Source organism: Octopus sinensis, linkage group LG9 (assembly GCF_006345805.1).
Source record: "Octopus sinensis linkage group LG9, ASM634580v1, whole genome shotgun sequence".
Lineage (NCBI taxonomy): Eukaryota > Metazoa > Mollusca > Cephalopoda > Octopoda > Octopodidae > Octopus > Octopus sinensis.
In genome coordinates this window covers 39,943,969-39,958,123 of record NC_043005.1, presented here as the reverse complement: position 1 = coordinate 39,958,123, position 14,155 = coordinate 39,943,969, and the positions used below count along the sequence as shown (strand labels likewise).

Here is a 14,155-nt window from a genome sequence, read left to right as displayed (position 1 = left end):
GAAAGATGCTCTGAAAGAATAGTTGCTAGAATAAGAACTCGCTGGGTAAAGTTCTGAGAGCTACTACTTTTGTTGACAACAAAGGGCCTCTCCCTCAGAGTGAAAGGTGGAGTGTATGATACCTGTGTACAAATAGCTATGTTACATGACAATGAAACATGGACATGTGAAGGCTTGTAAGAAATGAAGCTAGCATGCTCTGTTGGATGTGCAATGCTAGTGTGCATGTATGACTGAAAGTAAATGATTTAAGAAAAAAAATTTTTTCCAAATGACCAATTCTCATGAGAAAAGCAGAGCCACAATTCAAAATAACTAAATATGGTTCTATATTCAAGAGATGAGGAATTATGTACATTATTTACATTGTTTACATTTGACGGATATTTGTCCTCGTCTTGTTTTGGCTGATATATCTTCCAGCCTTCATCAGGTGTCTTGGGAAAATTTAGAACCTGGGTTCTCATTCCTAAGGTATTTTTTGATGTTATTGTTATTATTATTATTCAGGTCACTGCCCTAGAATTCACTCCATAATTGCCCATGAGCATATGGTATTGTGGTTAAGAGCGTGGGCTACTAACCCCAAGATTCTGAGTTCGATTCCAGGCAGTAACCTGAATAATAATAATAACAACAAGACCAGAAACAGCAGCAACAACAACAACAACAACAACAGCAATAGCAGCAGCAACAACAACAACAACAGCAGCAGCAACAGCAACAGCAGCAACAACAGCAACAACAACAACAACAACAATAGCAGCAATAACAGCAATAACAACAACAACAACAACAACAAAAACAGCAACAACAGCAACAGCAACAACAACAACAACAACAGTTATTTATTTCAAGTCTTAGAAGGACTTGAAATAAATAGTTATTTCATGGATCATACAAAATGGCATAAGTTAAAAGAAAATACCGGAACAAATTACCCATGGGAGCCTATGACAGAGAAACTCAGTAATAATGTGAACACTAGCATATTTGATCTACTAAGCAAGAAAATTCAATTAATCAAAATTGTAATATTTTTAATGAGAGACATAATTTTCTAAATGACTAATCTTAGTCAAAAATGAAATTGGAACAATTAGAAATTACTTCAAATATTTTAGAATTCATTAGATATTAATTACAGTGATGAGTATGTTTGATCCTTTGCAGTGCAATGGCAATCCCAAACATGCAATTAATCTTATTGGATTTTATCTGAGACACAAGGTTTAATTGCGACTAAAAGACTTAGCTAATAAGAAACTATTTATTTATTTTGCTGTTAATGAACATTGAATGACATAATAATAGAATGACCAGCAAAAAATTATCAAGATACACATGCTCCATGAACAGTGCTGGATTAAATCATTAGGCAATCGAAAAAAATTAGCATGTGCTTAGGGCATCAAGGGAAGCAGGGGCACCATAGAAATGGTAATAGTTTACAGCACAAAAGAAATTACTTTAAACTTGCTAAAATAATATTTGTATTGCTTTATATGAATTGGTTTATGATGTCATAGTAAGTATCTGGTCAAAGACTTTACATTTAAAAAAAGTAGCAGGAAACTTTTCAAATATAAATAAAGTGGAACTATACAAAAATAAACATTATTTTCCATCTTACTGTTAGTTTTGTTTCATTTTGAAAAATAAAAATTTATTTTATGGTTTAATACTGTTTATATTTTGAATTATAAAAGGGGGCACCAAAATCTTTTAAGTACTTAGGGCTTAATCTAGCCCTGTGCATGAAGACTTAATTGTAATGTGAGCACAAACATTTTCTGATATAGCAAGCCTGCAATGTTTAATAAATTAAAATTACAACTTCAGTGTATTGTTTATGAAGAAATAAAAGATGCTTGTGAAGAAAGAATAAAATACAAAATAAGATTCACCTTATACATATTAGAATAACTGAACCAACACATTATATAGAGAAGCAACATATTATATAGAAAGCAGAAAGAGAGATATTGAGCTGGAGAAGTGACAATTTTTTGTCTTGTTTTTACTAAATTTCAATATGGACAGATGATAAAAGGGGACATAAAGGGATATTACTGAATTTACTTATGTAAGATGTGAAAAATTTAATACAAATCATCAGAGTCAAAATTAGTTGGTGGGCAACATCATAATTAAGTGTTAAAAAAAAGAGGACAAAATATATTATGGATTTTTAGGTACAAAAAGGGAAAGCTGCATTATGTTTGAGATGACATGGCACTGTGACACTTTCTTTGCTGAAATTGTAGTGCATATACAGAGCAAGATGGCTTGAAAATATTTGGACTAAATTTGCAGAAAGATAGGATTGAAGATCAATATAAAAATGTAATGAAAGAATATAAAATAAATTTGTCTTCAAAATTGGAAACATTTTCTTCAACTTTGTATTCCATGCTTTCTCCAAGGTTTGGCACAAAATGAAATATTGAATGTAAATATAAATAAAACATTTATATAAAATAGTATTTACCTTTGAACATCATTCTGTTGTGTGATCATTAACTGAGCTAATTAAAAAAAAATGTTTTCTTTGTTTTATGGAAAAATATTAATGATGTTATTATCTATCTCTTTAAAATGAATCAAAGACTAAATGTACATCACTGATTGGTAGTGTTTGCGTACAAAGTTAAAAAGTCGCTGATAATGATATTGATAACATTAAAATACCTTACTATCATTACCCTAATTTAATCTTTGTTTATTTTTTTTTGCATAGGATGGAAAGATGTCAATCTTAAATGTATCTAGAATGTATTATTTTTAGAATCTAACAAACAAAATAATAGGCTGAACCTAGTAAAAGATTGGGGTAAAAATTTAAAGTTCAGTAGGATACATTTCAGCTTCTATTTCAGCTTCCTATGGTGGTGAATTGGCAGTCATTAGCATGTTGGACAGAATGACTTGTAATACTTGTTCTATTTCCCTGTGCTCTAGGTTCAAATCCCACCAAGAACAACTTCACCGTTCATCCTTTCAGTGTTGATGAAAAAGTACCACTCCTGAGTAGTGGATTAACAGGGGTGGGTGAAATGTTATGTATCATCTGTTCAGATTGTGTACAAACAGCAAAATCTGAAATGGCACTAAAGTGATGGCCTTTCTTCTCAACAAACATCTACAGATCATCTTTCACCACATTGTCCCATGTCTTCCTATGTCTTCCCTTTCCACAGGTTTTCCCTTCACATTTAGAGATTGATACTTCTTTGTACAGCTGTGTCTATCCATATACATTGCATGACCAAACCAGCAAAGTCTTCTCTCTTTCACACTACATCTTATTCCTCTTATACCCAGTTTTTCTCTCAACACATTTATACCAAGTTGTATATGTTCATTGACATTGCACATCCAGCAGAGCATGCTGGCTTCATCTCTTTCTAGTACCTACATGTTGTCTGCATTCACAGCCCATGTTTCACTACCATGTCACACTGCTGTTCATACACAAGTAACAAACTGTCCTTCATTCTGAGGGAGCGGATCTTTGTTATCAATAAAAGTAACAGCTCTCTGAACTTTGCACAGCTAGTTCTAATTCAATCAACTATGCTTTCAGAGCACCCACCTCCACTACTAATTTTGTCACCTGGGTAAAAAGAAACTGTTTACTGCTTCTAATGATTTCCCTGGGTATTTGAGAAAATTTATTTCCTGTGTTCTTAGTGTCTATTGTTCCTGCACATCAGTCACACTCAAATACTACTTTCTCTATTAAACATGCTTCCATTGGTCAGACAATTTGTTGAGGCAAATTTTCTATGGTTTGAATATTGAATCTGTAACCAACATTGACTTCTTTCCAGGTAGGCTAATATTCATCCATGGCCAGACATGCTTCACAAAAGATTGGGAAAAACTGCTTGTATGACAGGGACATTCATTTACAATAATCACGTAAAGGGAGACATAAACACACACACACACACACACACACACACACACACACACACACCTGCGTGCACACACTGGGATTCTTTTAGTGTATGTCTATAAAATCCAATCACAAGGCTTTTATCTGACCAGAGCAATAATAGAAGGTACTGATAAGAAATGAGATGGTAGACTTTGAAAGTGATATTTTAAGTCTGTTTTGGAGAAAGTTTTTTTTGCTGACACAGATCGTAGATGTAGAGCTGGAGTAATTGTGTAACAAAGTCTGGAGAGTTGTGAGTTGTTTTGAGTATGATGTTAGCAACAGGTAGTCTAATTTCTACTTAACTCTCAATTCTCTTTACTGTTTATAAAGTAGGTGTTAATAGAAAACAGTGTCCATTATTTCCATGTACTGGGAGAAGTGGGGAAGGTGTTATTTTTGATTTCCTTAAGATTTTACCCCATCCCACTTTACAGCCATCTTCACCCAACCGAGAACGACAATCACAGTGAAGGTAGCTGTCCAGCCGCGGCCGACATGTGCTCTACGCCTCGACCCATTGAAGGGTCAGCGGTGTGAGATGGGCAAGGCGCTCTGCCTAGCAATGTGTAGAGACTATTAGATGTTGATGAATAAGAATATCGCGATTATACTGCGCTACCCCACACTACACCAAGCAATATCGCGATAGATAGGTTATTGTAATCAATTGTAACCCCCCCTCCATATTTCCCGCTTATCAATCAAGCAGACCCTTACATATTCAGTTTAGTATTTGGATTTGGTTATCATGCAATTTTACGCTAACTAGGTAATCTTTGACAAAATTAGATTTTCGTTCTGTTGGGTAATAAAAATATCATATTTAATATTCCTTTTTTTTTTTTAAGATATTAACATTTTTAGCGTTTATAATACAATGTATATGCATAAGGAAATTTTTAACATTTAAAATAAATATAAAAGTATTTAAAAGTTTAAAAATAGAAGTTAAGAACGAAACATTAATTTAACACAACTGACAACAAATGCTGAAACGAGATGAAAAAAAAATTTTATAAATCAAAAAGAATAACAAGAAATAGCCACCAGTAATTCATGTCTGTACCCGAGAAGAACGAAAGTGGGCTTGCAGATTAGTTCGTGGTAATTACATTAAATATAGCTATACCAAAGGACATTTTTGCAAGCCAGAGCTACCATGGTAATATCTAATTTTCATGTAAGAACTTTCTGTCTCTATGTCTAAACAGTTAATGAATTAGAGTGAAAAAGAGGAAGAAAAAAAAACCCATGAAATATGTATTTTGAACTATGAACTAGCTTCTGTCTTCTATCTTTCCTGTTTATTTGTAACTTTATACAAGGGTGAACTTAACATAATTGACATGTGTCTAGAGTTACACTGCACTGATGTTTCCCCAGAAGTTTGTAACGAAATTAGAATTATTCGACGACATCAGCTCCGTGAATCACTCATCAAATGATCAAAATCGAACCATATATTATTTTTTTTGTTTTATCTATGACTAGCAGTATCGCCCGGCGTTGCTCGGTTTGTAAGGGAAATAACTATATAAGCATTTTTAGAGAGTTACTTCCCTTATAGATGCCAATTCGGGCTTTCTTAACCATTTCTGTTTTGGTGTCTTCAAGCCATGAAGTCGTTGTTCTAAAGAACGCTGGTCTCCTTGACAACGCTTTACGACGTTGATTTCCTTACACTCCCTTCCCCACAGCTTCACGAGGGAGGGAAGAAGGGGGAGAAGCAACACAGGTGCAGGTGTGACCATGGACGCCAACTCCGCCGCCATCGACACGCGAAAAAATATGCATTAAAATGGAATAAAAAATGATGTTAAATTAATTTTAAAATCGTAGACTCATCGTAGACGCGTGCTAATACCCAGACGGGCGCGATATGAATCACGACTATAAGATACCCGAATTTGGTTAAACTGCCCCGCAAAATGTGGGAGTAGTTAGGAATCTAAATCGTAGGAGACAGACACTCACACAACTACAGTTTTATATATAGAGATTACTATTTTATTCTGGTGGACCCCTCTTACTATTCGATGTTTAAAAACTAGTTTTATAGAAACTTGTTTCAGAATTCCAACATACATCTAACAACCAGTACTTCCGAATTCAAACGGACAAATGAGATCTCGTATTCATCCTCACTTACCCACGTGTGCTAATGAGTAAAAATTCTACAGAAAAAAAAACTCTAGTTTACTATCAGGGAGAGAATTATATTATCAATTATAAAGGGTAAAATTAATTAATTACTTAATAATTAATCACTTTACCAAGTAGTTCGGTATGAATAAAAGAATATATATATAAATAAATAAATGCGCCCTTTTAAAGCCTAGCCAGGCTCATGGGTTCGGTTCCCTGGTTTCATTGGCGTATGTGTTCCCCAGCTGGACGGGACGCCAGTCCATTGCAGCGTTACTCATTTTTGCCAGCTGAGTGGACTGGAGCAATGTGAAATGAAGTGTTTTGCTCAAGAACACAACGCGTCACTCGGTCCAGGAGTCGAAACCACAATCTTGCGATCATGATGCTGACACCCTAACCACTAAGCCACGAGCCTCCACACACACACACACCACACACACACACACCACACACACACACACACATATATCAGGAGTGGCTGTGTGGTAAGTAGCTTGCTTAGCAGCCACGTGGTTCCGGGTTCAGTCCTATTGTGTGACATCTTGGGTGTCTTCTACTATAGTCTCGGACCAACCAAAGAGTGGACTTAGTAGACGGAAACTGAAAGAAACCCGTCGCATATATATATATATATATATATATATATATATGTGTGTGTGTGTGTGTGTGTGTGTGTGTGTATGTGCGCGCGCGCGTGTCCCCCCCCCCCATGTCGCTTGGTGTGTTCACGTCCCCAAAACTTAGCGGCTCGGCACAAGTGACAGATAGAATAAATACTAGGCTTGCAAAGAATAAGTCTTTGGGTCAACTTGTTCGACTAAAGGCGGTCATCCAGCATGGCCGCAGTCAAATGACTGAAACAAAAAAAAAGAATACAAGAATATATATATGTGTGTGTGTACGTAAATGTCGAATGATGAAATCAGTGCTCAACACCATATTGGCGGAATCTTTTGGATGTTTGTCTCCCTTGGATTTGTCTTTTGGGAAAAGTTTTTTGTGATTAATTTATCCACAAGACAAATCAAAGGGAGACAAACATTCAAAAGCTGCCACTCAAGAGTAACGCCCCTTTGATACATTGATTCGCTGTATTATTTACACGAATTTACGATTTATCCCATGAACGAAGCCAGATTGCTTTTCGAAATGGCGGCGAACACTTTTCTCTGAGGATCGGCTTGAAAAATTGTTAAGATACTAGGATAGTTTCCTACTTTTCTTAAAATGAAACCAATGGTAGCCTTAATTCACAAAGAAAATATACAAAGAAAGACTCAAGAGATTAAAACTCTATTCCTTGGAGCGTAGGCGAGAAAGATATGCCATAATATACATCTGGAAGATCCTGGAAGGACTTGTCCCAAACTTTGGCATCGAGAGTTACACAAATGCCAGAACTGGGCGCCACTGCGTGGTGCCAAGGACTCCGAATTTGCCATCAAGATGTAGGACAAGATACTGTGATAGCCTGGGCTTCCGAGGCCCACAGCTCTTCAATATCCTCCCGAAGAACCTAAGAGACCTGCATGGGGTGGATGCAGATGTCTTTAAAATGAAACTGGATCTCTTCTTGCCAGGTGTCTCAGATGAACCAACTTCACGGCAGGAGGTGCAGATGAGGGCAGCTGCATCGAACTCTCTCATGCACCAAATGGCAGTTGCTAAAAAGCATTCGTGAAGTAAAACCATGTAGCAACAGCAGATGGCGGTGCCCCAGCATGGCCACAGCTCGTGAGCTGAAACTAGATAAAATAAAATAAAAATAAAATAAAAATATATGCATTCATTCATTCATTCATTCATTCATACATACATACATACATACATACATACATATGTATATATAAATATAAAAATGGAACAAAAACGCAAAAGAGGACGTTAAAACATTCGGACATATAGACGATATAAAGGCGGACAAGAGAAACAACAATTAGGACAAGCAAAAAAAAACAAATAAATAAAAAGACGGGTCATCTGTGGCTTTCCTTCCTCAGTCAAGTTCCAGAAGTCACGACCATTTCGGGCAGTTACACTTGAGATGGTTCGATCTGGTTGCCCAATCCCCAAAGTCTAAGCTAAGAGCATTAGATCCCTTTGTAAGAAAGCTAGCGAATGTTTACGGCAACAAAGAAAAAAACCCAACAAAACAAAACAACAATAACAACAACAACAAACAGACAAGAAAAGATTGGTCCCGGCCATGTCTAACTTAATAGAACCACCTGATTGGATCGTCTAAGTCAATTTTTGTGGTATCATGGCCCATTCGAATAGAGAGTTCTTGTTCAGTGAGTATAGGTGACTTATCTGGTATTCCTTGAAGAAATTTGTTCAGATTCCGTTTAAAAGTAATGGGATCCTTTTCCTCTTAGGTTCTTAGGATCCAGGAGCTCATACTACGAGCTATATCGACCTTATTATTGATGTGGGCACTCCAATTGAGATTGTTATCAACAGTTACTCCCAGGTCTCTGATATTATTAGATGCTGCGAGAGGTTCCCCTGAAGGAGGAGAGTATGATTGTTTTAGCATGGTCTTTTTTCCAAAATGCATCAGCTCAAATTTTCCCTAGTTTAGTTGCATTTTGTTTTTGTCTGCTCAGTGACTCAAAGCGTGTAGAGCAGACTGGAGTTGAGTTCGGTCACCTTCTTCATTGATAATTTTCTGGAGTCATCAGCGAATATTTTCACTTTGCTGTGTTTTATGACGCTGGAAAGGTCATGTATATAGATTATAAAGAGGAGCGGACCCTGAGGAACATCACTTGTGACTTTTGCTGGGCTTGAGTGGATTCCACCGATCACAACATGTTGTGTTCTATTCTCCAGGAAATACTCAAACTAGAGTAGAAGTTTTTCACGGATTCCAACATTTGACAGTTTTGACAGTAGGATATTTTGGTTAACTCCGTCGAACGTTTTACTGAAGTCAAGATATATGACATCAGAGTTCGAACCTGTTCCCAAGGCTTTAAGGATATCATTGATATAGTGTAAGAGCTGTGTTAGATAGTCCCTACTGCAACGAAAGCAATGCTCGTTTGAATTTAGACGTTTGTGTCTCTCCAGGAAGCCAGCTATCCTTGATCTCATCACCCTTTCAAACACTTTAATGATATGGGAGGTGAGTTGACTGCGAAGGATCTGTTTCGGTATATAACCTGCGTCTAACGAATTTCTCCAGAGGTTGGTCAGAAGGACTGCAAGTTGGTGTCTACATTCCTTCAGGAGATTAACGGGGAATCTATCAGGGTCTACAGCAGAATAGTATTTGATCTCATTTATTGCTGCTATGATGTCTGAAGCAGTAATAATTTTGTCCGAAATTCTATGTTGGGAATCAACTTCGTTCACATCTCTTACATCAATATTAGTGGAATCACTAAAGACAGAGCAGTATTGTTTCTGCAGTACTTCTGCCATTTCTTTAACATTGTATTGGAGAATGCCGTTATCATCGATCAATGGACAAAGGGTGAGACTGCGGTCCTATGAATAGAACACTTTTGGGTTCTGTTTGATTTTTTTGGTTATCCACAGTTTCTCTGCAGCTATTTCATTTTCAATGAAGGTTTTCATGTTGGTCTGCAGATGAAGTTTTTCCAACTCCAGCCATTTCATTGTTGTTGAATGTGGATGTTGTATGTGTGAGTATTTTAACACATACACACACACACACACATGAATATATATATATATATATATATATTAATAGTAATGGTAAGACAACAAAAGAATGACTGAGACCTCGATATTATGTAAATAGAGGAATTTATCTGTAATATAATATGTGACAATTATTCGGTTGCCATAATAAGACTCCGACATCCCAAACTCGGAGTTTTATTATGGCAGCCGAATAATTGTCACATATATTACAGATATATATATATATATATATATATGAACATATATACATATTGTATGTGTGTGTATACAGGGTGCATAAGATATTTGAAGACAAATTTGTTTATAAAAAAAAAAACAGATAATAACTTTATTTATAAAAAAATGCTATGACGATAAAATTAAACCTTCTTTTCTATAATGTTATTCAATAAATCCACCTTCAGCATCAGCGACTGCTTCTATATGAAATCTAAATCATCTACATGCTCGAATCAAGTGGTCCTGGTTCATTTTGGACATTACTCTGACTATGGCAGCTTTCAAAGAATCTTTGGTGTTATGGGTGTCTTCATTAACCTCTCTCTCTCAACAACGCTCCACATGTAATAGTACAATGGATTGAGATCTGGGGAATTAGGAGGCCAAATGTTAGGGGTTATTTGATCATGAACATTTTCAGCCATCCAATCCTGTGCTACTAGAGCCATGTGTGATAGTGCAGAGTTTTACTGAACCACATATCGCCTTCCATTGCATACATTGTCTATCCAGGGTTTAACAGTTATTTCCAGGACCTCAATGTAGGCGGCAGAGTTAACTCTAAGGCCTTGTGGAAAGAGGTAAGGAGGCATCACATGTCCTTCGTTGCTGACAACCCCTAAAACCATGACAGTTTCAGGAAATTTTGTATGCTTAATACTTGGAACTTCAGAAGAGTCTGCACATAACCATCTCTCATTTCTACTGTTAACTTTTTGATCTTGGTGGTCGAAGTTTTCTCGTTTGAGTAAAACCAAATCCAATCTTCTGCTGGATTTCAAGAACTTTTTAGATCTGATGCAGTGATTTTCTTTTGCTTTTTCTGACAAATTGACCTTTCCTCATCATATGAGACTTATATCTGATGTCTTCGTGGACAACATTTCTAATTGTTCCTTTTGACGCGTGGAGATCTTTTGCAATTGACCTCATGGACTTTCTGAGATTGTAATCAATGTATTTGCGTACATATTTTTTGTATATTTGTATGCATGTCTATATGTGTGTGTATTTGAATGTAAGTTTGTATTTATGTAGATACACATGTAATTTTATGTGTGCCTTTTTTTTTTTATATGTGCACGTTTCGCAAGCTGAACGAAGTATCTAACCTTCGTTAGATAGTTTTCGTACCCCATCATTTCACTTTCTTTACCTCTATCTATTTCCCCCTTTCCCTCTCTAATTTTCTGTTTCTGTTTCGTTATTTCTTTTTCTTAATTGCCCCTTCCCCCCCCCTTATTATTCTCTGCCCTTTTTCCTTTTCTTTCTTTCGCTTGTAAAAACTAACTAGTATAAGCACGCACCAGGAGATTTTGTGCGCGTGCGTGTGTGTGCATGCATACATATATATGCATTTGTATATATTTCTGTCTTGCCTATGTATAATGTCTGTATATGTATGTAGCCATGTACCTGCGTCTGTATGTTTAAGTGTATGTACGTATATTATAGATTGTTTGGTATGTATATATATTGCTAAATGTATATGTGATCTAGCGTGAACAAATTTATAAATAGATGTATCTTTTAATTTATAAATGTATTAATATTTTACAGCTAATTATTTGCCCTGGCTATTCGGGCCTTTTCCTTTTTCATAAGAAGATGGAGAAATCGTCATGTATATGTATAAGTATATGTATATGTATATATATATGTGCATATATATATATATATATATATATATATATATATATATATATATATACACATATATATATGTATATATATATATACACACACACACCTTTCCCTCCTCTTCTCTTCTTCCCTCTTTCTTCTTCCCTCTTCCCCTTCCCTCTTTCTCTCTGCTCCCTCACTCCCCTTCTCTCTCCCTCTCCTTCTCTCCCTCTATCCTCCCTCCTCCTCTCCCCTCCTCTTCTCCTCTCCTTCCTTCTCCCCCTTCCCCCTCCTCCTGCCTCCTCGTCTCCTCTTTCCTTCTCCCCCTCCCCTCCCCCTCATCTCATCTCCCCCTCCACCCTCCACCCTCATCTCATATCACCCTCACCACCCCCTCCTTCTTTCCTTCTCCCCCTCTCTTCCCCCTCCTTCTTTCCTTCTCCCCCTCTCCCCCTCCTCACTCTCACCTTTCCCCTTCTCCCTCCTCTTCTCCTCTTTCCTTTTCCCCTCCTCTTTCTTTTCCCCATTTCCTCTCTCCCCTCCCCTCTTTCCCCTCATCTCTCCTCTCCCCCTCATCTCCTCTCTCTACACTACACCATACGACTTTACACATCACCCCTCCTCCTCCCCTCCCCCCTAATCTCCTCTCTCTACACTACACCATACGACTTTACACATCACATCATATATACCTACACACGTCCAGACCTCTCATACGCACTACATACTCTTTCATACATACACACACACACTCTTATGTTGGGGCGAGGTTATTTAACCCTGTTATCTCCCCTAATTTCGCTCTTGCGTCTCACGTTTGATCTTTGACTTCTGGCCGAAATCAGATCGCCATGTTGATTCGCTAGCTTCTGCACGCATTTTTTTCTCTCCTTGTTTCTTTCTGTGTTTCTTTTCTGTGTATCTTTCTGTTGAAGAGCGTAGGCTCGAAACGTAAAAGACTTGTTTTATTTATATTCCTGAGCGCCATACTAATACAATTGTTTGTTTGTATTCCACCTGCCTTCGTCTTTTGTTTATTTTCATAAAGCCTCCCGTTATCCTTCGAAACGTTTAGTAGATGAAATCTTAGCGACTGAAGAAGGGGATTTTTCGTTGTGCTTATTGTCCTGTATCTCTCCCTTTTTTTTGCTTGTCTTGTTCCTTGGTTTGTGTCTATGTGTTTCGTCTCTCTATGTGCTCGACGTCTTTTTGGTGTCCTGTACACATATATGCGTGTATATGTACATGTAGAGGTAGGTACGTACATATATGTTTATATATATGCTATATTCTATTTTATTAACATATATATATATATAATATATATATATATAGATATATATATATATATATATATATATATATATATATATATACACACACACACACATATATATATTTACAATATTTCGAAATTTGAATATCAATAACACAAGGAATTTTGTTGTTAAGGGACATAACTCCTAATTTAGCACTAAGAGTAGTGTTTCTTGGAAATGAGAAAATTATTTTTACAGTGCACAATATTTCAACTTTGATTATCATTTTATATGTGATTATACTGTTCAGAAACATCAAGCAAATAGATAGCTTCCGCAAGTATTGGATAAATAGAGACTGTAAGTCAAAGATATTTTGGATACCTGCTTGGAAATGTGTGACATATAACGTTTTTAACCAATTAATATTTGTCCTTTTAGTCGGGAAGCAGAGACTGTTCCTGAACAATTATTCAGTTTTCGAAGCCCATAGTGCCTCACATTAACGTTTTACTCACATATAACCATGGTATACAGATATATTGTATGGACTCGACACATCTGAGTTACAGGTTGTTTTTTTTTCCTCGCGGGTCGATACTTTACTCGGATTGATAATACCATATTGAGTAACTTCCACTTGTCTTTTATGTTCCAGTCAGAAGGGAAAGTAGTACACTCGGCTCCATTATAGGGTCCTTGAAACTAGAGAAAAGAAGGAAGGTCTTCTCAAACCGGGAACCAGGCCGAAATGTTAGCAATAGAGTGAACTCCAGGTAAAAACATTCAAGGGGTCAGAGGTGAAGTTAATCATCATCATTGTTCGACCGTGGTCGAGACAATGGAATTTACCATGCTACGCCAGACTTCACGGTCCATCATGGCATTACGGAGGTCCTGTTGCTGGATGCCTGTATCCCTGGAGATTACATCAGGGTAGGGGAGTGTGCGCCCTCTGGTATTGCGAGTAGATGGCTTCCAGAGGAGAATAGTAGAAATTACCTCTTTTTCAGCTCTACAACAATGTCCAGCAAACTGGACTCTCTTACCTTTCACAAGAGATGACACAGGTGGTAGTTTCCCATATATTTGCATTTTGGTTGGATGGCGCTTCCACGAGAGATTTTGAGCTCTCATAAGGAGGCGAGTGTAGGTTCCATCCAACCGCCTCTCAAGCTTCTTTGATAACGTCCAGGTTTCTGAGCCGTATAGTAGAAGTTAAACCATGTGACGGGTTAAGCCTTTCTCCGAAGTTAAGCCTATCAGCCAATTATTGTGCGTCAGT

General features: G+C 37.0%; 1 protein-coding gene across 1 annotated transcript in view; it reads right to left on the bottom strand.

The window, feature by feature from the left end:
• Nucleotides 1–2,609, bottom strand: part of LOC115215790 — a 97,922-nt gene extending 95,313 nt beyond the window's left edge. Inside the window, exon 1 of the mRNA XM_029785089.2 lies at nucleotides 2,492–2,609. The gene's annotated coding sequence lies outside the window, so the exon portion shown is untranslated. The remainder of the gene's footprint in view (nucleotides 1–2,491) is intronic.
• Nucleotides 2,610–14,155: the final 11,546 nt, after the last annotated feature.